Below are 23,141 nucleotides of genomic sequence, written 5' to 3'. Positions count from 1 at the left end.
ATAAAAAAGCCCTCCATCCGCTCCTACTGGAGCACCAGCCCCATCTATAACTAGGCAAAGGTATGAAATGATTCTTCATTTCATGCATTTTAATGACAACAGCCTGTGCCCCCCTAAGGAGCACCCCCAGTTTGATAGGCTCTACAAAATCCGCCCCCTAATTACCCATCTCGCTGCCAGGTTTCCAGAGGTTTATATACCTGGAAAGAATATCTGGGTGGATGAATCCCTGATGAAATATAAAGGAAGGTTGGGATTCAAGCAGTATATTCCTTCCAAGCGCTCTAGGTATGGAGTGAAGGTGTATAAGCTCTGCGAGAGCGAGACAGGGTATACTCATGCTTTCTGGGTATACGAGGGTAAGGATAGCTACCTTGACCCTCCAGGTTGCCCAGAACATCTGGGCACCAGTGCCAAGATTGTTTGGGACCTAATATTCCCCCTTATGAACAAAGGCTACCACTTGTATGCAGATAACTTCTATACAAGCGTCCCTTTGTTCAAGCTGCTGTATTGTTTCGATACAGTAGCTTGCGGTACTATAAAAAAGACCCGCTTGGGTTTCCCACAACACCTGGCACGAACCCGGCTAGGAAAGGGGGAGACCTCAGCTCTACGCCAAGAGGAGCTTTTGGCATTGAAGTTCAGGGACAGAAAAGAGGTGTGCATGCTGAGCACCATCCACGATGAGAGAACTGTGGAGGTTTCTGTCCGTGGCAGAGCTGGGGTCACATTTTATTTTTAAAATCCCCCCTACAGCAAAGAAGCAGAATCCCCAAAAGAGATGCAGGGTATGCTACAGCAGGGGGCAAAGAAAGGACACCACATTTTACTGTCCAGATTGCCCTGGAAAACCTGCACTCTGTGTCGGTAACTGCTTCAAGTTGTATCACACAGTTTCCCATTTTTAATTATTTTTTTGTTCCTGCTCCATTTTTGTATTTTTTTTTTAAATTTTTTGTTACATTTACTGTTTTTTAGCTTTTTTTTGCTCCACCATTTTTTAAGCGTTTTTATTTGCACTGTCAAGTGAACCCTGTGTCCATTCCGTGGCATGAGGGACCGCTTAAGGTGCTAGATCAAATCCTTTCTTGGAGATAGGCCAGGCTTTCTTGTAACCTGTCCCTACTGATAGTTGGGTACAAGCATTTTTCTTTACCCAGATGTAAAACTTCCTAGTTGAAAAACTGAATTGCTCATGTTCCAAATGTGGCCCTTTTGCCCCCAATCTGACAAACCCATGCATGTGGGGTATCAATGTACTCAGGAGATGTTGCTGAACACATATCGGGGTGTTGTGTGACAGCAACATATAGCAGGAGCTGTAATTTCACACCTGAAGTACAAAGTGTGTGAAAAAACACCAAAAACAATTACTATCCCCAACTTTGACAAGGGTTGGTGGTAGGATTAGTGCATGGAAAGGGTTAAACTATCAGCATCTAAAATACCCTGGGGTGTCTAGTTTTCAAAAATATATGGTTTGGTGGGGTAAATTTAAATTTGCTGGCTTCAAAGATACCCCAAATACCACATGGAGACAGAATTACCAGATTCAGAGAAAAAACATAAAAACATTGGGTATTTCTAAACTCAGGACAAATAGTAGAATCTATTTAGCAGGTTTTTTCAGTAGTTTTTTTTGATGAATAAAAGATTTTTCAAATAAAAGTGAGAAAATGTGGGGGGGGGTTTTCAATTTTTCGTCATATTTTATTATTTTTATTATAGGAAATTACATCATATGAAAAAAATTATGGTGTCTGAAGAAAGCCCTTCTTGTCCTGAAAAAAACAATATATAACTTGTGTGGGTTTAGTAAATGGGTTAAGAGAAAATTACAGCTAAACACAAACACCGCAGAAACGATAAAACAGCCATTGTCACGAAGGGTACAAAAAATAGAATCAGCCTTTGTCACGAAGGGGTTAAAGGAACCAAAGGGATATTAAATGTATACACACAAGCTTGAATTTACTTTAGACATATCCAGTGCTGTAGTTTTATATTTTCAAGTAAAACCTCTAAAGGCTATACCGCCATTGAGGTGGTTATTTGACTGAGATAAAATGTGTCAGGGAGTGGTACTGTACAAAATAACCAGGGCATGAGGCTGACACAAGCCAGCTGTCTGAGTAGCCTTGTTATTTGATGTGAACAATGATCCAGAGTAGAGGCAGACATGGCGTGTCATGCTTTGGATGGAACATCTCACTGAAAGTCAAGGTTAAAAAAAAAAAAGAAAAGATAAATGTTTAGTAGGTAAAACTATGGGATTTGTATTTTATTTTTGAACAAAATCGCTTTTGATATTCTATCTTAGCTTGTTTTCTGGTTCATAGAGCAAATCCAGTTTGAAATGTGTGACTTCCCCATCAGTCACAGTATGAGGGCTCAGGCTGGCTCTAGAAGACCCAACATTCCAGACTGATAAACCTGCATGCTGTATTTTCACACATAGTTCTAGATATCTTTTTCCAGAGTCATCAAGCAAGAGCTGGCAAAATGGTCATATGATTTCAGAAAGTTGAAAACTCATCTAAAAGACTACATCAATGATTAACAGAACCACTGGCTGTGGCATTAGATATTAGTAAAAGCATATTAAACAACTGAACTCTCAAGACATAGTACTTTATGACTTGGCTATTGTGCATTTTCAGTTATAAAATATGTTTACAATTCTAAAAATAATAAAAAATAACAGCTTATATTCAAGCCACATATTTTTACAGGGCTTTATTACATCTGGAATATTTACATTATGAGGTTGGTGTACCAAACTTTAGTAGTTTTCTTTTGTAAGATAAATAAGCCATCTTCCTGACTATGTTATTCTTTGGAACTTGTTCATTAGTATTTGATTTAGGACATATGATGAGTGAGCTATGTGGAACAATGTAGGAAGTGGTCTTTTTTTGCATTACCAGTTAAAAAAAGAACCAAAAAAACTTGGGTTAAGCAAAAAGCTAATTAGCTGGTACAGATGATATAGATATAAAACATTCTTATGTCAATTACCGTATTTGCTCGATTATAAGACGACATTGATTATAAGACAACCCCCAAAATTTGAATATAAATTTAGGAAAAAAAGAAAAAGCCTAAATATAAGACTACCCTATAGAATTTTTTTTACTAGTAAATATTAATTCACATGTAAACTATTTTTTCAGATTTAATAAAAACTGATTGAGAAAAATAAATTTTTTGTTTTTATTTTCTTTTATTTGCCAACCTGCCCCCAGTTACGCACATCTGACCCCAGATATGCCTTATACTCCCTTACTTCCCACTGCCCCTAGAAATGCCTTATACCCCTATATGCCACTCTGCCTCCCAGATATGCCTTATACCCCCTTATATGCCACTCTGCCCCCCCCAAATGCCTTTATTCCCCTATATGCCACTCTGCCCCTGATATGCCACTCTGCCCCAGATATGCCTTATACCCCCTATATGCCACTCTGCCCCCCCAGATATGCCTTATACACCCCTATATGCCACTCTGCCTCCCGAAAGCCCTTATACACCCCTATATGCCACTCTGCCTCCCGAATGCCCTTATACCCCCATATGCCACTCTTACCCTCTCCCGACTTACCAGTGCATCCCTAGACTTGTCCCCGTGCTTCAGATTCCTTGGTGTCTAATGGGGGCAGCTGGTGGGTGGAGGTCTGCCCGATGCGTGCAGACAACCTCTGCTGCTGCTGCAGGCCAGTACTTCCGCCGGGGCTTCTATGACCACCTATGAGCACCAGAAGGTCATGTCACAGCGGTGCTCTGTCATAGAAGCCCCGGCGGAAGTGCCGGCAGCAGCGGAGGTTGTCTGTGCGCATCCCACAAATGTTCACCGGCTGCCAGAGAGGAGGATACAGGTCCCCTGCAGCGCTGCGGGGGATCTGGATCTTAGTCTTGTAGTCAGACCTCTGTTTGAGGTCTGATTATAAGACAACCTCAAATATAAGACAAGGGTTATTTTTCGAGCAAATACAGTAATTTGAGACAAATTCTCTTTTGAACCCCCTCAGATAATACTCGGTCTAGTAATCCTCAACAAATAATAAGCTGTACCACTATCTGGTTTTAGCCAGAATAAAATTATTGTTGTATCACTGCCTTATACCCCAAAACAATATTGCTGTATTAGCCCTGGAAGAATTAGTCCAAGAAGCCTATTACACCTTTTAGTGATTGACAAAAAGTTTTTAAGATTTTATAAGTCACTTCTTCAAATCTAAGTCTACAGTGTACTAATGTTTACACGGTCACAATACTAAAGGAAAGTTGTCATGTATTGCCTGCTTTTGCAACGGCAGTAAATAATTATCTATAATCGTATCTCAGTGACTAAAGGCTAATAGCGTAAGTGGTCATGGCTGCTTGCAAGTTTATTTCCACTCATCCGCTTGAATGATTGAATATCGTTCTATGAAGATAAACTGTCAAATTTGATTATAATGACGGTAAGATAATTAAGTATGCTTTGTTAATGAGAGCTGTTGCGAATTACTGCTAGATCTTACTTGAAATACTCATTAAAATTCCCTTATTTTACATGATTTTTATGTTTTTGGCTTGTATTTTATCACAAACAGCAAATTAGCTATCACAAAATGACAAGAAATATTTACCCCCCCTTGTTTTATATGGTGGGTTACCCACAAGAGTTTGAGAGATTGCTTTCAAAGTCATCCATAGGCATCGCTGATAATAGGTGCTTTAAGATTTGCTGGAATTCTGGATATAAATAGGTGTAAAAAATGGGGGGGAATTTTGACCATGAGACAATATCAATCGCAAGACAAATATGAACAGTTTTATGTCTTATAAAAAGCAGAGCATTACTAATATATATGGTATAAATTGTGGTTGCAGAATCAACAATTATAGGCCAGCACCTAGAATGTAGAATTGTAAATCGAATTTCTTAAAAATGGTGGGGTGGCATTTACTGGAGTGACCTAACGTTATAATCATCTCATTCAAGGTATAGCAGGAACCATGTGCAGACAAGGGCTGGTGGCAGTCGCCTAGTTTTGGCATCCTCTGGATATCGTATCGGCATTGGACACCATGCCAAAGCTAGGGGCACCCAATCAGAAGCATTGATTTAGCCCCTGGTTGGTGCAGAGACGAGTTCAAGAATCAGCATTAGATGTTTACAGGGCCGGCCCGACAATGGAGCCAAGTGGGGCAATCGCTCCAGCCAGCAATTTGCCACCCCAAGCCCTTTTTTTTTTTTTTTTTTTTTTTAAAGCGAAAGAGAGAGAAAGGGGCGCCGAGTGGTTTTCGCTTACCAAGCTGTCAGTACCCGCTCGGCGCCCCTCTCTCTCTCCCCTCTGCGGCGAGTCTCCCTGTTCAGTCTCGGTGCCGGCTTGTAATGCTGAGTGCCGAACAGGGAGACTTGCCGCAGGACTGCTGAAAGCAAGGTAAATACAAGGGGGGGGGAAGGGTAGATAATGGGGGGGCGGCAGGGACGGAGGGAGAGGAAGGGTAGATAAGGGGGGGGGGCATTTTAAAATTCGCTCCAGGCGGCATTTTGCCTTGGGCCGGCCCTGGATGTTTATGTTCACAAATCCTACAGCACATACAGAAACATTTTCTGAGTTTTCTTAAAGCGATGTGAGTGACAAAGATGGGCAGGGATATTTTAAGTATGCCTTTAGTATACAGGGGAGATTACGTTCCTTCAACTTAAAGAGGATAAACATTCTGTGCTGTTTCACGCCAGACTTGTGAGTGATTGCTATAACATAAAAACATCAGCTGCCTGTTCACAGCTTTTTTTTTATCTATCCATCACAATGTGAGATGTATGGATATTAAAGAAACAGAGGTAGCACCCTTTTCTTAGGAAAACAGATCAGCTTTTTTTTTTTTCTTTTGCCAAAGAGATGTTAGACAGAGATTACTGGCATACACGTAATAACAGCATTTATTTCTCAAATTGAAACGTCGCTGGATTTATGAAGACGTTTCCTTCGGCATAGCAAACGAAGAAAAATGTACATACGCCGGAGAGAGACAAATGGCAGAGTAAACAAAATAACAGATAACTAGAATATCCATTCCAAGAACATAATTTTACAGTTGCGGTTTCCATCTTTGTCAGGCATGAAATAAAAAATGGCAGGGGGATTAATAAGCTTTCATAGTTTGCGTCGGCACATGGTAAACAAATGACATTCTCCGATAGATTTGTCAGTTTGGAATTTTATATTGTGTTTCGAGTCTGACTGACTGGAATGGAAATGTTTGCCAGTGTAATGGTATAAATTTGCATTAAATTGAGTGTTTCTCTTCACCCCTTCCAGTGCCTGGCCAAAGTGTAATAAAATCCTGTCTTCCTGTTAGCAGATGTTGAACTCGGAGAGGATGGGAATTAAAAATGACAATCAGTCAGTGACATGGTGGGATTGGGTCTTTTTTTTAACATGTATACCTGCAAAACCTCTAACAGGAATCTGATTTTTAATACGAGTGGTCTAAATCATAGAAAGTAGAATGAAGATGTCTTGGCACATCCTATAATAAATGGAAAAATACCGGTCACAGATCTCAGTAAGTAAACACACAAAAAAACATCTTTACAGCAAAAATAATCTTTATGTAGGAATGATATACAGTTCCAAAAAAGCATTGATCCTAAATGTCAAAAGCATGGTCATTGAGGGCCTTTAAAACTGAAATTTACTAGGCATAGAAGGTTTGAAAAAAAAAGGGAAAAGTAGCATGCACTGCTCACAGATGACCATTAAAAGCACCATGTAAAGAAAAATACCTCTCAGATCCTTCACAGAGTTTAAATAAAAAAGTGGAGACATTTTTTGGACAAAGCAATCAAGACAAGAAACAATCAGATGGGGAAAGACCAAGTTCATGTAGCAAAATGTTGGCTTGGGTTACACTGTCTGTAGGAGAGGAGTCTCAAGGTGCTTGTGTGACTTTCATTCTATGGTCATAGCTACACCAACCATACTCAGGAACATGACACATATATAATTGAATCAGATATACTTTTTTGGCATTTGTTAATTTATGTATAATATCCATTGCTTGTATTGGCACTGCCCCCTATTTTTTTTTTCTTCTTAAATCTTAAAGTACTATTTATGTCCTATGCAAAGTCACCAGGTTCTGTGGCGGATGTAAGAATATGAAAACTGATGCTCTGCGAACGAGTTAACACATTGATTCATTCAACAAGCTCTCAAGTGGCTGTGAACTTCAATGTGCTTCTAAGTGAAGCGGCTTAGTACATTTCAAGGAACATTAGCCCTCAGACTGTTTGCTTTATGGTGGAACAAGTTGCTTTCCCCAGAAGCCAATCTTGTCTAACAAGCCTCCGTGTATTTGATATAACACCTAATTAAACATGCTCCCTAAAAGTACAAAATATACGCATCGCAAGCATACCAAGCACCGTGTTAAACCTTGTAAGAACACCTTTCAGATAGTATTAAGAGAAAAGCCATATACCATGATTCAGCATCCTCATTATTTCTTAACATGGTTTAAGTTTATTAATAAGAAAGCCATATATTTAATGCTATTTCTTATAGCATCTAGATATATGTTAATTTTATACATTTATTTTTTTGGAGAGAGAAAGGGCCAGGAAGATATGATATGTAAATCTACTTATATTCAGATTTCGGAGTATACCTATTTTAGAAGATGAAGATTATATAAATATAGCATTATAGGGCACCAATTCACCTTAACACTGTGGTCCTGAATTTACAAATAAACATTTACGCGAAAAAATATATTCTAGACAAAACATTTCAGCTATTTTATCTATGTCGACAGATAAAAAAAAACAAGCATGGCTGGCAGGAAAGTGCTCCAATTGAAATAATTTGGAACACTTTCCATACATGGGACTCGTGTTAAGCATCCGTTTAAAGCCCTATATAAGACCTAAGACCAGGGGAAGACTCCAGATGTTGTTGGACCACAACGCCTATAATTGTTGGGTGATCTAACATCATCAGAATTGTAGTTAAAAAACTACAGGTAAACAAGATGATGGGTCTAAACGTTTTTATTTCTGATGGGTCTTTCGTCTTACCTAGAATAATTTTTTCCTTCCCAGTCATTTCTGTTTTGTGCTTTGATTAATATCCACAGGGGATCTATCACAGACACTGATTACAGTCTTTCCATAATATTTACACAATTATAGGTCAAATATACATATATATATACTGTATGTTTATTTTAAATATAGACATGCGATACAGCAGGTGGCAGTACTGTACTATAGTGCATACATCCTAAGTGTCCCTCTTTATGAGGGCCAGTCCCTCTCTGGGACCCAAATCCTTCTGTTCCTCTGTTCTCAGAACATTATGGATCTAATATAGCGAGCTACAGCCCTAACAATAAAAATTATGTGTAAATAAACAGCAATAGGATGAGGAGACATGCTTTAACACGGCATTCTTCACTGTGTGTTTTTTCCCCACGTGTATTCCATGAGAAGATGCTGTAAAAATGATTATTAACCCTGTTAACACCATTTTGAGTTTTCTTCCAGTAAACATTGTATTTATTGAGTCTTCCTGAGTCTCCTTTGAGCACTTTATTGATGTTTATTTTATTGTTGGTTCGCACATTATTATAATTTTACGGGAGCCTATTTTTTATTTATGAAGCTTTAATATCGTTTTCATTTATTTGCTTCATATTTATTGCATCAGATATACTTTATGTATAGCCCTCCAGTAACATGACGACTTATTTCAATACTTTACTGCATTAAGTATTTAACGTTACCAACGGGTGGTACAGCTGAAGGTCCTTGAAGAAAGGAACAAGGAAATATTTTTAAAACTCGAGAAGCTTCCATCGCTAGTCTAGTTTTTGCGGAGCTCGTGTTTACCTGTAACTTCCTTCTCTCTCGTTTAGTGTACCCACGCTACAAATAATAATACTGTTTCAAATCAAGAAGACAAATAGGTATAGAAAACAGTGAACGGAACAGTGATGACATTTAAACATGCATGGGATAGGAATATGCCTACGCTGAATGTATGACGAAACCAACAACCTTCAGGAAAAACGGGCAGATTAGATGGGTCGAATGGTTCTTATCTGCCATCAAGTCCTGTTTAGACACCAGCGCGCATGTGCAAAGTCTTCCCATGTCAATGGGAGCACTTTCCTGTCATTGATTGGCTACATAAGCTGTCAATCAATGACAGGAATACCCCCCCAATGATTTCACTGGCAGTGCTTAAACAGGCAAGAAATATCAGACCATGGAGGGAAAAAAAATTTTGCATCATGGTTGCAAATCTTGTGACATGTAAGTGTTTTATTTGGGAAGAATGCATATTAATGCACTCGCGTACTATGTGTTTCAGGGACACAAAACTGGCCATTTAAGCTTAGCGTTTTATTTGTTCTCATCTTCCTCATGTGAGTCTGCTTATAGTTCCCAAATGCTACCTTCTTCTCCTTCGATATATTTGCCACATCTACCATTGTGGTTTCCTTATTCTTTTACTAACACGTTTAATGCAATCCTCTGCAGCCTTTAGCAAGAAAATGTCCTTTTCTACTCGACTCCATTAAAAGATGTCCAGGCCACCAAGGAATCATCTACATATCTCTCCATTTTTCTAAAATCTAACACCTTAGTATTAACGCAGTGCAATGCATACCATGTCCTTATAATAAACTACATTCACTGATGATAACTGGAACCCAAATACTCTCCTACAGTGACATCTGAAATCAAGTATCCTTTTGGAAATACTAAATCTATCAAAGCAATATTAAACTTCAGCTGCATCACTCTCAGCCATAATTTACTTGCCATTTGGCTTGTTCCACCAGAAGTATCTACCTTGTTGCAGATTTTGTTTGATCTACAAAAATACATACCTTACCATTAAGACATTTTGTAATATGGCTAAATATGATTCTCTCTTATTGGCAAATGAAATACTAATAAGCAGGCAATATGACATGCATACCATTACTGAATAAAACTGTAAATAGTCACATAAATACTTCCAGTGCATCTATAACTCTCCTGGAAAAGGCCCAAATCTCTCCTCGTCTGGGATTATACATAAACCTGGCTTCAGATGTTATATATGCCCTCAAAGCCACGGGGCAGCTTGCTGCTACTACTACTCTACCTAGCTTTACTTGGAAGTGGTCATTTGCAATGTTTAGGACCTGATATTTGCTTGGTTGCAGTTACAATGTTTAGGACCGCATATCACATTGGTTTTTATATCAACTGTCTGTGGAATGGTATAATCCACTGATCATAGATAGCCCTTACTTCTCACCAAAATGTACTCATCATTGTGGGTCATTAATTCATTATATTTTTAACAAGGAGATAAGGTCTATTAATTGCATAAAAGATTGTTACATTTACCAGGTCTGCAGAGTTGTCCCCAAATGATGTAATACAGCAGACGCCATATAATTCTAAGAAGGTAACAATTCATGAGCGTAACATCTGGCTCGCTGGTCCCAAGAAGATGACCTTGTTCCAAGGAATTCTACGTAAATGGACAGGGAAACTTCCAGAGATATAGAACTAATAGAAAACCTCAGTACAACACCTTATTCACAGACAACAAGCAAGCATTGAAACAAATGGTGTCTCTGCTAGAGACAGTGTCTCAAAGATTTGTCTCAGACATGTACCTTGTGACCCCGGTAGCTATGGTGATATCCATCGTTTAGTTTAAAAATACACAGCTGCTCAAATACTTTATCGTGAATTAACCATTCCACACATTGGTCTTCTATGCCTTGAACCATGGAACGGTGAAATAAAATAGCCCATAAAGGTTTTCTGTTAGTTATAAATTACTAGTCATTTCTGGACATAGCCTCAATCGTACGGGATGAGGTGGAAACGCGTTCATCTTATAACATGCCACTCAGAGCTAGAGACAATAAGGGACCCTAATGATGAATGTGACCACATAGCAGTTACAATGTCTTTCCTCTATAAAATATTCTCATGATATGAAATGTTGGGTGATTTCTTTTTATCGCCATTAAAAGTCTCACATCTCAGTGGAACAGCTTTGAACACAGGTGACAGCAAAGCCCACATTCCACCTGTAATATACAATCCAAGTCATGTTCACAGTGTAGCTACGGACATCTACAGATATTTCTAATGTTTTGTTCTAGTAGGCTTTAAATTATGCAGTTTCCTTTGGCGACTCTACACGAATATCATTTAATGATCAAACTCAAAACATGGGCATTAGCTGTCACAACCATCCAGAGACTTAAAAGCTAGTTTTCTAAATAATAGGAGTATCCTTTTTTGAAAATTATCAAAATATATATTGTTTTCAGTTGTAGTTACTATAAATGTTCTATTCTCAGATGAAATATACCTTAGTTTTATATATATATAAGACAATATTTGGTGTCTACCCTGAAGCTATTTTAGCCATTTGGCATTTTGCAAAGACTATGCAGGCATTACAACTTTGCAATAATATAAAATAAATATCAAGCTTTTCCGTGTAAGATGCAAACTAGGAAGCATGTGTTATCAAATCTATGGCCATGACATTTAGAAATGCTGTGATAGCTGGAAGAAGCCATTCGTTAAGGGATTATGACCAGCAAGAAACCTATGAGTACGTAGTAATGATAAGCCTCCTGAGCCCCCACATAATAATAGTTTATTCCAAGTAGGTGGAGCACTGATACCAAATGAGGAAAATGTGATAGAATATTTAGGGTTCTTCTTCTATTTGAGGACCAGCTTAGGCTCACTTTGAAGAAGTTCGGAGATCTCTGCCAATGGTGGAAGCGATCTCTGTCAATCAACTCATCAGCAAATAGGCTACCAAGGTATTAGATCTTAATACACTATTCTTCACCACAATGCTTTAGATACATAAATAGCTATAAGAAGGTCATAAAGTCACAAAACACAAATGGGAGGTATGGAGATATTCTATATGTGATTCTATATTCTGCATGTAAGGATTTTTTGTAGGTGCATATTTGACAAAAATAAACATAATGATAGCAGAGGTGGAGCTGTTGGCATCATATTACTGCCCAGGAACAAGAGTTCCACAAAACTGCCTTCAGAAAACTAAACCCATGTAAAGGAGTTTACAAATAGCAGCCAGATAAAGTAGTAATTCCACTTTCTTAGGGTATTAAAAGGTATAAAATATTGATATATATATATATATATATATATATATATATATGGGATAAGTATTGGGACACGCCCCTTAACAATTGAGTTCAGGTGTGTCAATCATACCCATTGCCACAGGTGTATGAAGTCAAGCACCTAGCCATGCACCCTTCATGTACAAACAGGCTGACACCCCACCACCCCTTTAACCTCTCAAAGACAACCTCTGGATATGACGCTGAGCACATGCACTCAACTTCTTTGGTCGACCATGGCGAGGCCTGAGTGGAACCTGTCCTATGAAACCGCTGTATGGTCTTGCCCACCATGCTGCAGCTCAGTCTTGGCAATCTTTTTATAGCTTAGGCCATCTTTATGTAGAGCAACAGTTATTTTTTCAGATCCTCAGTTTTCTTAGCCATGAGGTGCCATGTTGAACTTCCAGTGACCGGTATGAGAGAATGTGAGAGCGATAACACACAAAATTAACACACCTGCTCCCCAATCACACCTGAGACCCTGTAACACTAACGAGTAACATGACACGGGGAGGGGAAATGGCTAATTGGGCCCGATTTGGACTTTTCCACTTAGGGGTGTACTCACTTTTGTTGCCAAGGTTTAGACATTAATGGCTGTGTGTTGCGTTATTTTGCAGGGACAGCAAATTTACACTGTTATACGGGCTATACACTCACTACTTTACATTGTAGCAGAGTGTCATTTCTTCAGTGTTGTCACATGAAAAGATATAATGAAATATTGACAAAAATTTGAGGGTGTACTCACTTTTGTGAGATACTGTAGCTTTACAAACAAAAACTTTTGAAATAGAGGCAAACACCAAAAAGCATTGCATACTGAATAAGGAAAAAATATTTTCATTGATACCTTAGGGTCACAAAATAATGAGGAAAAATAATGGAACAACGATGCCTCTCTTTGTGTTGTGCAAATATTGCTTATTTGTGAAAACAGAACATGCATGAATGTGCTGAAACATGTTAGACTTGTGGCTGTTCCGCAATACATTGCTGAGGTGTGAGACAGTCACTCAGGATCATTAACATGCTCAGGAAACTTATTTTAGGGCACATTTTATTGTTCATTGGCATTTTTTGGCTGATACAGTGTTGAGAAATGTACTAAATAGATTAATAATATGAGTTAAGTAGTGTAATTAAAACTACAGTTTAGGAAAGCATACAAAAAGCAGATTATCAAATGTAAATACAATCTTGGTGCTGCATCTAGCGGTTGAGACCAAAAAATGCATAGAGACATAGCCAGGGGCGGGCTGGGCAGGGGGGCAATTGCCGGCGCTACTTTAATACTTTTTTTTTTAAATTACTTTTATTACATTTTAAAAAAAAGTATTAAAGTAGCGCCGGCCGGCGGCATCAGCACCCAGCGCCTGTGTGCAATGGCCGCCTAGTGATGGGAGCAGCGTGAGGGGTGAAAGCTCTGCCCCCTCGCACTCAGACTGCTGGAAAACTAATCTAAACGGCTGATGCGTGCTGATGCCGCCGGTTGGCGCTACTATAATACTTTTTTTTAAATTTAATATGGCAAGCCGAAACGGTTCCTTTAACTGTTCTGTACACCACTAAAAACAGAGTTCATACTGGTGGAGCTTTTACAGTAGTTTTGTTGTCATACATATTGATTTTATAGCCCATGTCTAATGTACATAAGTCTTTAAAACACAGAGATGCTTAATAAAAGGAGATTCATCTATCTTATAATTGTCAGGCTATGCGCATTGTCTGTTGGATTATGTGGCAAATTGCTCTACATCTAATCAAATACTTTAAATTAACATTATGTAAATCTTATACCCATTAAGTAGTCACAATCTTACAAGTAGAGGAAGAGTTGTGGAGAATGTGTAATTATTTTAAATGGTATCTATACACAGTGCATGCATTTTATTTATATTATTTTCATATGTAACCTTGAGTAAATTTCAAATGAGTTTTGCACACAGTCGTAGGAAATTATTCTGCATTTCTGAGACAGAAATCTGCCAAGAATTTTCTAGAGGTTTCATGGTTGAAATATATCCAGACAGCTCCTGTTTCCCATACCTGCTCTGCGAAAATTATCTTTTCCAATAATGAATTTTCACAGAAACTACACATTAACCAAGAGCATTGAATATACAGATGTTATAACAGGTGAAATTAGCCTATGTTTGAGTTGGGTTTAGCTAGATGTGATATTGACCACCATATCTCAAAACAACCTGTTCTTCTACTCAGCTAGTAACCTCTCATGAGAAAATGATGATGAACTTTTAACTTGTTAGAGCACTTTCAATGGGGCCCATATCACTTATTTCATTGACATCTATAAAAATTAAGTTCTTCATTAAGTGTATGACAGCTAATTATTTTTATTTAGTGAATTAGAGAAGCAATGGTAAGATCTTAATGTTATGCCAAAAGCGTCCTAGTGTCAGGTGTCAACTGTTGTAGATGCTTTCAAGAGTTAGTAGATGTCCTTCAAATCCTAAACAGTTCCCTATTGAGACTGAACATTTAGACATGACAAGGAATAAGAAAATGTGTTACCAATAGCTTGCAGCTCCCATTTTTACCCACACCCTATCAATAGTATAACTAATCAAAACCAAACTGTATCTCTGTCATAAGTGTCATGGTACTATTTATTCACGTAAGTCTTTTCTTTGTCTCTCCTAGTGTAACGAAGCCCAGCTGAAAGGAGAGAGAGATACAAGTGAGATACAAGTGACTTTCGCTGCAACTCCTTAGCTAAGGAAATACAACTTCTATCCATCTGGTGGTACTGGGTGTTAAATCCAACTATTTAACCTCAGCTGTAAAAATGGATATAATTTACTCCTTCGAGCAAAACCTGCAAATATTTTTCATCTTTACACTGCATTCATATGTGCATGACAAACATACATATTTGAACATGCTTCTATTAACACGTGCTTGATACGTACAGTATATCGTATCTTAAGGATAAGCAAACATTGCTATTTTGTATAAGAATTTTTGTAACAGGAAAATGAAGGCAAGTATTTTCCGCCAGCCAGATTTAAAAAAAAAAAGGTTTGTAACATGGGATTTTTATACAACTCTGCTTAGACAGTGTTTCAAGTAACTCTGGTCCCCCTAAGATCATGGCCTAGCTGGACTGTCCACAGAGTTGGTCCACAGACTTTACAGTAAAGGAGAGAAATTAAGTCAACAAGAAGGGAGCCAGAAAAGGCCACTTGTTTCAAAGTAATATTAAATGAACAATAGGTCATTCTATTAGCATGATGTTCCTCTGTCTAGAGCCCATACAATTAGAAAAACATGTCAATAAAAAGACTACTTACCATCTTTATGTATATATTGAACTACTAAGCACAGTGGCATATGCTCCGGGTTACCAATAAGGAAAGCACATCTTTGAGGTTGTAGTTTTAAGAGGATCAATCACTAACTATACTATATATTAAATACTATGCTCCTTTACCTTGAGTTTCATACATTACAATTACATGGCAAGCTCCATGAAGCAGTGATTGGACCTGCTCAAAAATATTAAACAGAGAAACATACCTCCCAAATGTCCTGTTTTAAGCAAGACAGTCTCGATTTTCAGGTCACTGTCCCAACAATCTGCTTCACTGTTTCTGTGACCAGTGCTGATCATGGGCTGTAAAAGATACATCGCTAGTTGGCTGGATGTGTAAAGTCGCGTTACAGCCCCTCCATTAACTACACATATTAAATATATAGAGATGAAGAAATTGTCAGCATGATTGACATTCAGGCATCAAGGTGTGCACTCACACCCACTCCAAAGGTGTCTGACATACATACATGCACACTGTGGCACCTAAAGGGGCTTTGAGCCAAGGACCAAGTTGTTGTGAGACAATTTTTCTATAAACTCTGCCACTCAAGACTTCTGATGAGTGAGAAATGAAGTTATGGTATTCCTAGAAATGGGGATTTACATTGACACCTGGGTTCTCAGCTGAAAGCTATCGGCATGGGAGACCACCGAATTTGACTGGTGGGGGGACAAATCCCTAGCCCTGCCCAAGGAGTGCAGCATAGGCAGGATAAGGTGGTGCATAAGTGGGGCTAATGTGTCCAGCTCGTTCCAGTGTGGTGTGGTATTATCAGAATCATACAGAGCATTGGCACTGCCAATGTCATTGATCATCACGGCTGATGCTGTCATAGCCTCACTTGTACACAGACACGCTTGTCTGAACAGAGATGTCATGTCACATTTCGGCGTCCAATGTGGTCATGTGACTGGGGACCTGGTTTTTAAACGAAATTGGAAGCAGGGAGCATAAAATAGATTTAGCCCTGCTCTAAAGCATAGACTATTTAATTATTCAAAATTTCCCATGAGTTTTTTTTGTCCCAATTGATAAGCAGGATTTCACTTACAGGATTCCCACCACCACCGGAAATGCACATCACTATAGGGATTGTTAGCCTCTTATTTATACCTGTTCTGTTATACCTGTGGGCTTTTTATATTGGATTAGATTCTGATCTTCACTACCAGACCCGGCTGTTCCTGACTATAATTTGATTTCTCATTACAGACCTTAGGCCCATGACCCTGACTACTGTCCTTTAATCGTCCTCCAGCACCTTACATTGGCAGTGCCTGCAGCTAAGTCCCAGCAGCCGCACAAACTTTGGAGCTTATGTCTGGAGGGTGCGTGATTCTTGTAGGTGAACACCTGGCAGTGAGGTGTTGTGAGAGTAACTGCTACATAGCAGATCCATTCACAACAGACACTGTTTCAAAGACCTATTAATGAAGGCACTAAGTATCTCAAGGTCTCATGTGATTACATGTCTGCAATTGGTGATCCTTTATAAATAAAAGATAATATAACATTATTAGTCTTGCATTGTGTGTGTAAGCCCAGCAGCTTGTATCAATTACCATTGATACAGTCTGTTTTGCAGAGAGAAACAATTTAAACAGAGAGGTAACTGTTGATGTAACCAACGTATGTTGGGTATGTATGGCTTTGGCAGCCTTTTCCATTTTCCATTCTTGCGGTAAGAACATTGATCTAAACACCAGTCTCAGGAGCTAAATATAGCTTGGCTCAAATCTAAATGACACCTTGGTTCCCACATAAAAACATATGTTTGAAAACATTTCAGAAAATCTAAATTGCCATGGTCAAATTTTAGTCTCTGGCCTTGAGAAAGGCATCCGATTTTCCATAGCTTGTCTTTGGGGATATTATTAAAATACATTTTGAGAGAGCAAATTCGTCACCAGTTATATTTATGGCAGATTTGCATCTGCATATGCAAAAGTTACATGGACCAGTCTGGTCAAGTCACAGGCACAAAGACTAAGGGAACCACATACGTAAATAAAAAAGGCTAATAATATTCATACATATTATGTACATGCCGTAGATAAAATAGTATTGGGTGCTCACCGTGCCTCCAAGCATTTGGAAAGGCCAGACAAGGACATTTTTGTTTTGATTGTGTGGTTAGAGATGTGACTAGTACCACCACCCATGGGCCTGCCACCCTAGGCCAGACCATACTATTGACTATAAAAGCAGTTTTTGTAGCTATAAAGAATGCCGAGTTAGTACTCCAGCAGGATACAGGTGATCATAGCTACACATTTTATAGCAACTTAAAAATGCTCACAGCACCACAGCCTACTGGAGGATGTCCTCATTGGAGGTAAGCCAATGCACAAGTCAAGCCAAGAAAGAGGAGGCAACACTAAGAAAACCAAGTTTTCATTCCACTCCTCAAGTTAATCCTTTTTTCATCCTCCATCCAATGCCAAGCTTAAATATAGACAGCAAGACGGGTGTAATGATCCATGAATACCAAGCAATTAGTTATCTGGATGCCCATAATATGTGTGTGTGCATCTGCCGACAGATATTTTATTTATATATGTATATATATATATTTTTATAAACTATAATATACTGTATATATATATTATATATATATATACATATAATGTCCAAAATTAACAATTGCACACCAATCACCACCTTTTTAGCCCGGTGCCAAGTAGCTGCAACAGCAAATCATAAAACATCCAAAAATAGTTACCGGCACTCCAGGGACTTCTTTAAATAATCACTCCAGAAACTGCAGTAAAAAGTCTCAGGTAAATTAACTAGATTCTTGAGTCTTGAGATATAAATTATTCTACAAAAATACAATACAAGTTATGCATATTATTTTTTTTTCTACTTCATAGAATGTTAATAATGTTCAGACCTTTAAAAGCAGCCATTAGAACGTAATTCTACTTTTGCCAGCCATACCCCGTAGCTTCTAGAACCTCTTGTTTTTGTGCCCAGAAAGGATTCTCTTGGACAGATGTAAGAGCTTTGTGAAACATCACTCTCAAAATCCATTAGCTAATTCAAAGAACCTAATTAGTGCTGCCATTTTGATGGAGTGTAATACACAGTACTTAGTACAGACTAGTAACACCATCGTTTTTTTTTTTACAAATTACAAAAGGCCAAAGCTTTTTTTGCTATAAATAAATATAAACATTGGCTTCGACGAACATGAGCAAAGTAAATAAAGTGATTACCTTTCTTTAAAGCAGGTAACAAAACAGCTAATGGACTGGAACAAGAAGGAAGCACATTTATCGAGTAGATACCAGGGGAACGTCGAGGTGTATAGTTGAATTTATTGTATAGTCAAATAAAAATGTTTTCGTATTAGAAAGGTTATAGGGGATTTCAGGTTGGCGCACTGGGATCCTTAATCTTTCCGGTTACCGCTAAGGGACTGTCCTTCTGCACATGGACAAGAATGTTCTGTGCCCCCAATGTGAGCACTTTAAGTTAACAGACTGCTAATATGTTGTTCATGTGTACTGTTAGCTGTAGAACATACATTTCATATTGGATTATTATAATCCATGTTCAAATCCTACATCAAAGAGGTAAACCCATGGATGTGTTTACACCAGATCTCTAGATACAAGAAGAATAGGGTCTCAACCCAGCGTTTAATACCATGAAACTGTCCAGTCAAAGTCATCAAACACTATATGCCATCGGATTGCAAAGAAATTGTTTGGGTCTTAGCGCCGACCAAACATCTCTCAAAGGCGAGAATCCCCTTCTACAGACGGAGTAGGGCATGCTTGCGTGTAAAAGATCAATGACATTTAAAATGCAGAAAATGAAAAACCAATAAAATACTGCACATTAAAACTAATGGCAAAGCTGAGCAATGGAAATTCGTACAGAAAATTACGTTCGTAAATTATCCTCCACAGAAATCCTGTAAAAAAAAAAAAGTCTAAAAGAATTAAAAGTTAAATAAAAAGCATTCCGTACAGACCTGCAGGATATATATATATATATTTTGTAATGTGAAAGAGGCTTTCTTGCAGTACCTTTTCAATTACAGATGAACTTGTATGAAAGAGCTTTTACCTTCATTTAATGAAAAATAAGAGACAAAGCGGTTATAATGACAGCCTATCATCCCTACTGTATGTTATATCGCTAACACTGGATAAAGATGCGCTGTATCCTAATACATTGGACTGAAACAAAGAAACCTCTGCTCATTAGTCTGGGGATTTCCGTGTGAATTGCCAACCATTTTAACCTGTCAGACAGCTTTAAGGATGCTTTAGTGGAATTCTTGGCACTGTATCTTTAATTAAACTGAGTGGCAAAGCCTTGTCAAAAAACTAAGATATTACTATTGCTAAAAGCCACAAGACCAGTTAAAAGCCGGCATTTCCGTACTGCTGGGTGAAAGGGTGAGCATTAAAAGATCCTCTAATGCACTACTGGTGCACCATCCTTCAAGTAACAATCGCATTGTATCACGGCAGCGGACGCGTGCGCTGTTTGTCGAGCTTTGCTGACGGCAGAAATAGACAGCCTTCTGCTAGATGAGCTTCTGAACAAAAAACACAATCGCTTCCGTAAGACAACACAAGGAGTTATAAACAGATGACTATGTAATGTAACAAATGTCTCTCTATCATTCTAGAGTGATGTGGCCAGGCGTGTATAACCCTATGGAGGGGGACGATATATTATGCATTCATTTATTGGGGGAAATAGGTGACTCTGTATACAACGGGTGATATGCAGCATATCTCCCAACTTCTACCCCCGGTGAATCAGGACGCTAGGGGAGAAGCTGGCGAAGTAGAGCGTCAACTGGCAGAAGTTGAGCTTGGTGGGACGGCGGGACATAGTGGCAAAATCAGGACTGTCCCAAGTTGGAAGGGATGTATGCGGCACAGAAAATGGGCCCTGTCAATAGTCTGGCATCGTTTTATTATCATGGATTAGCGACTGCAAACTTCTTTCTCGTGTACAAAAATTGTATATATTTTTAGTCACATAGTGGAATGGCTTTGTATTCTGGGATGTAGTTACTGATGGCTGGCGTGACTGGGGATAAAATCAGAGCCACGTGTGTCATGTGATGCCCCATGGCTACATATATATTAGTAATCGGCGCTGTCAGAGTCAGCCAATACAAGCATTTGCAAACTTGACGGCTAGGTGTTGTGTATAAGGAATGCATTCGTCATCTAGATGGAAAATCTCCCATACAATCTAGCAGCACGAGATTCATTTTTCATAACAACGTGATATCAATAATATGACTTCCAATCTTTCCTCCCCATAAGAATACAAGAATGTGTGTTTGAAAACACATTGAGCGCACATAATGTGCAAAGCTAATCATAATGCACCTGCAAACTCACTAGTATTTCGAGTAAAAGGTCAGCCAACGCTGTGTGACGGCATGTAATGCGAAATGCGGTGGCGTGATGTCAACAAACGTGCTTTCCACTAATTACCACATCTCCGCCGCTCTCAAAGACTGGGCTTTTAGGCCGTATGAGGGCACTGTCCAAGATAGCTGCCACATAAACCTGGGTTAGCAGGACTGTCTTGTTAAATTAGGATTGTTGGATATTATGAATTTCTGGGGAGCGATTTGCTCCAGATCTGCCTTATATATTTCATGTTTCCCTAAAAACAAGCTGACCTTTAATATTTACCGGTAATTTACATTTTCATTTTACATAAAGTTTTATTAAAATCTTAACACCTCCCTACAAAAGGTTAATGACACAAAAAAACTTTTGGATGGAAACATCATTTAACAAAAATCTACATTTAGCAACAAACAGGTTCCCATAGTAACACTCACTATACATTGAAAAGTAACAGACACATTTATATGTGACACTGAAGTGAAAGCATCCCCTCTCATAAGACGTTGGCTATATATTCTAACATTACTAGAAGTTACTGCAAAGTTAAAAAGACACGAACAAAGTTATCAGATTGTTTGCACATCCTATAGATTTTAATGCTGATTCGCTGGTATTTTATTCCTCTGGAATAATTCTTCAAAATGGAAATCCAATTTTTAAACATATGGGCCTAAGTAAACAAATCTATTTATTCTGACAAGAGAAAAATAAAGTATGATGTTTGAGCTTTAAAATCGACAGCAGAACAGCTTTAAGGCAATCATCATCACGCTTTCTATAGAAACACACCAGATGTTCTGATTGCAATGCTACCTTGAATAATTTGCCTGTTTTTTTCCCTGCAGGGTAAAGACCTTTCAAAGTCTAATTACAATTACACTAAGGAGAGGCAAGTCAGTGTATGAAGTATTTAAATGTTTGACTAGCTGGTCACTGTGCACGGGAAAGACCGGGATGTTCGGAACGGATCAGATCGGAAACAGATCTAAATGTGTGTGTATATATATATATATATATATATATATATATATATATATATATATATATATATATATATATAAATATATATATATATATATAAATATATATATATATATATAAATATATATATATATATTTACGGTATAACAGAATGCGTGCAATGACCAACCAAGACAATCCCAGATAGGTTTTGCTCATTTGCAGACATATAACGAAATATAAGGAGATAAAGCATTTAATTATGCCCTCCGTCGATCTAAAGCCCCCCCAATTAAGGATGTGGGAAGAGTAAGGTACAGATTCCTCTTAAATTTATATGAAAATAATGTATTATTGTTTGTTAATGAATTTACAATCACAAGTATTATGTTCCTTATTTTACATATAATTATTATTTTTTTCCCTTGTACTGAAGATGTCCCAATCCCTAAAAACCTCAGCAGGTAGTCTTAAGTAAAAATGTGAATTAAACATGCATTGATCACAAGACTAGTATTGTAACAATACTACCCCTGAGTTTAAGTGAGCAACTCTTTCCATGGACCCTAATATTAGGAGGTCCTGTGCTTTGGTAGGCTATACACTTATGACAGCTTCCTTTTTCACTTCAGGAGTGCGAGGAAATCATTCTTGAGACGGGGTGCAGGAGGTTTGGGCAATATCTGAAAGATGCAGCCAAGGGTCTAAGAAAACTTGCAACCTCAGCTAAACTGGGGTTGACAGGAGGCAAAACAACTTCAGCACCAAACCAGGGTATCAAGCCAAGTTGAGAAACATGGCAGAACCAAGGTCATACACAAGAAATTAAACATAAAAGTAGCACACCCAGAGTAAACGGGCTCCATTAATTGGCAATAAACATGTCAGAATTGGCAAAATAGCAAAAATCTTCGAATACGCTACAGGGACAGAACTGATAAAATAAAAGAGAGAAATGAAAGAGTTCAGCAGTAGGAGAATTCGTTTGATGTCTTCTTCATGGAAGATCGAGGCCCCAGAATTAAAGATTCTTGCGTGAAAGCCTCAAAACAATTACATGTCTGGCCAACAAACCACAAGTATGGATTTTTCCCCCTGCGTGTATAAGAATTATCTATTTGCATGTAGAACGTCCTGCCCCTTGTATATTATAACACGATAGATTCAGCCCACCGAATGGCAAACACTGCACACATGCACAGTTTCCCTAAGGAGTTATCAGTCACTTTGGCATGATGATCTTTAACTCTGT

General features: G+C 38.3%; 1 protein-coding gene and 1 non-coding gene across 2 annotated transcripts in view; one reads left to right on the top strand and one right to left on the bottom strand.

The window, feature by feature from the left end:
- Window positions 1–23,141, bottom strand: part of LOC149287583 (partitioning defective 3 homolog B-like) — a 532,650-nt gene that overhangs the window by 125,080 nt on the left and 384,429 nt on the right. The window lies entirely within an intron of this gene.
- Window positions 1,018–1,147, top strand: LOC149287584 (small nucleolar RNA SNORA35). Its single transcript, XR_016277473.1, has one exon. It is a non-coding gene; the product is annotated as a small nucleolar RNA SNORA35 (small nucleolar RNA).

Source organism: Sceloporus occidentalis, unplaced genomic scaffold, assembly GCF_023333645.1.
Source record: "Sceloporus occidentalis isolate IW3139 unplaced genomic scaffold, rSceOcc1.0.p SCAF_59, whole genome shotgun sequence".
In the NCBI taxonomy this organism is placed as follows: Eukaryota; Metazoa; Chordata; class Lepidosauria; order Squamata; family Phrynosomatidae; genus Sceloporus; species Sceloporus occidentalis.
Note: the sequence above shows the minus strand (reverse complement) of the source record. Positions and strands in the feature narration are given on the sequence as shown.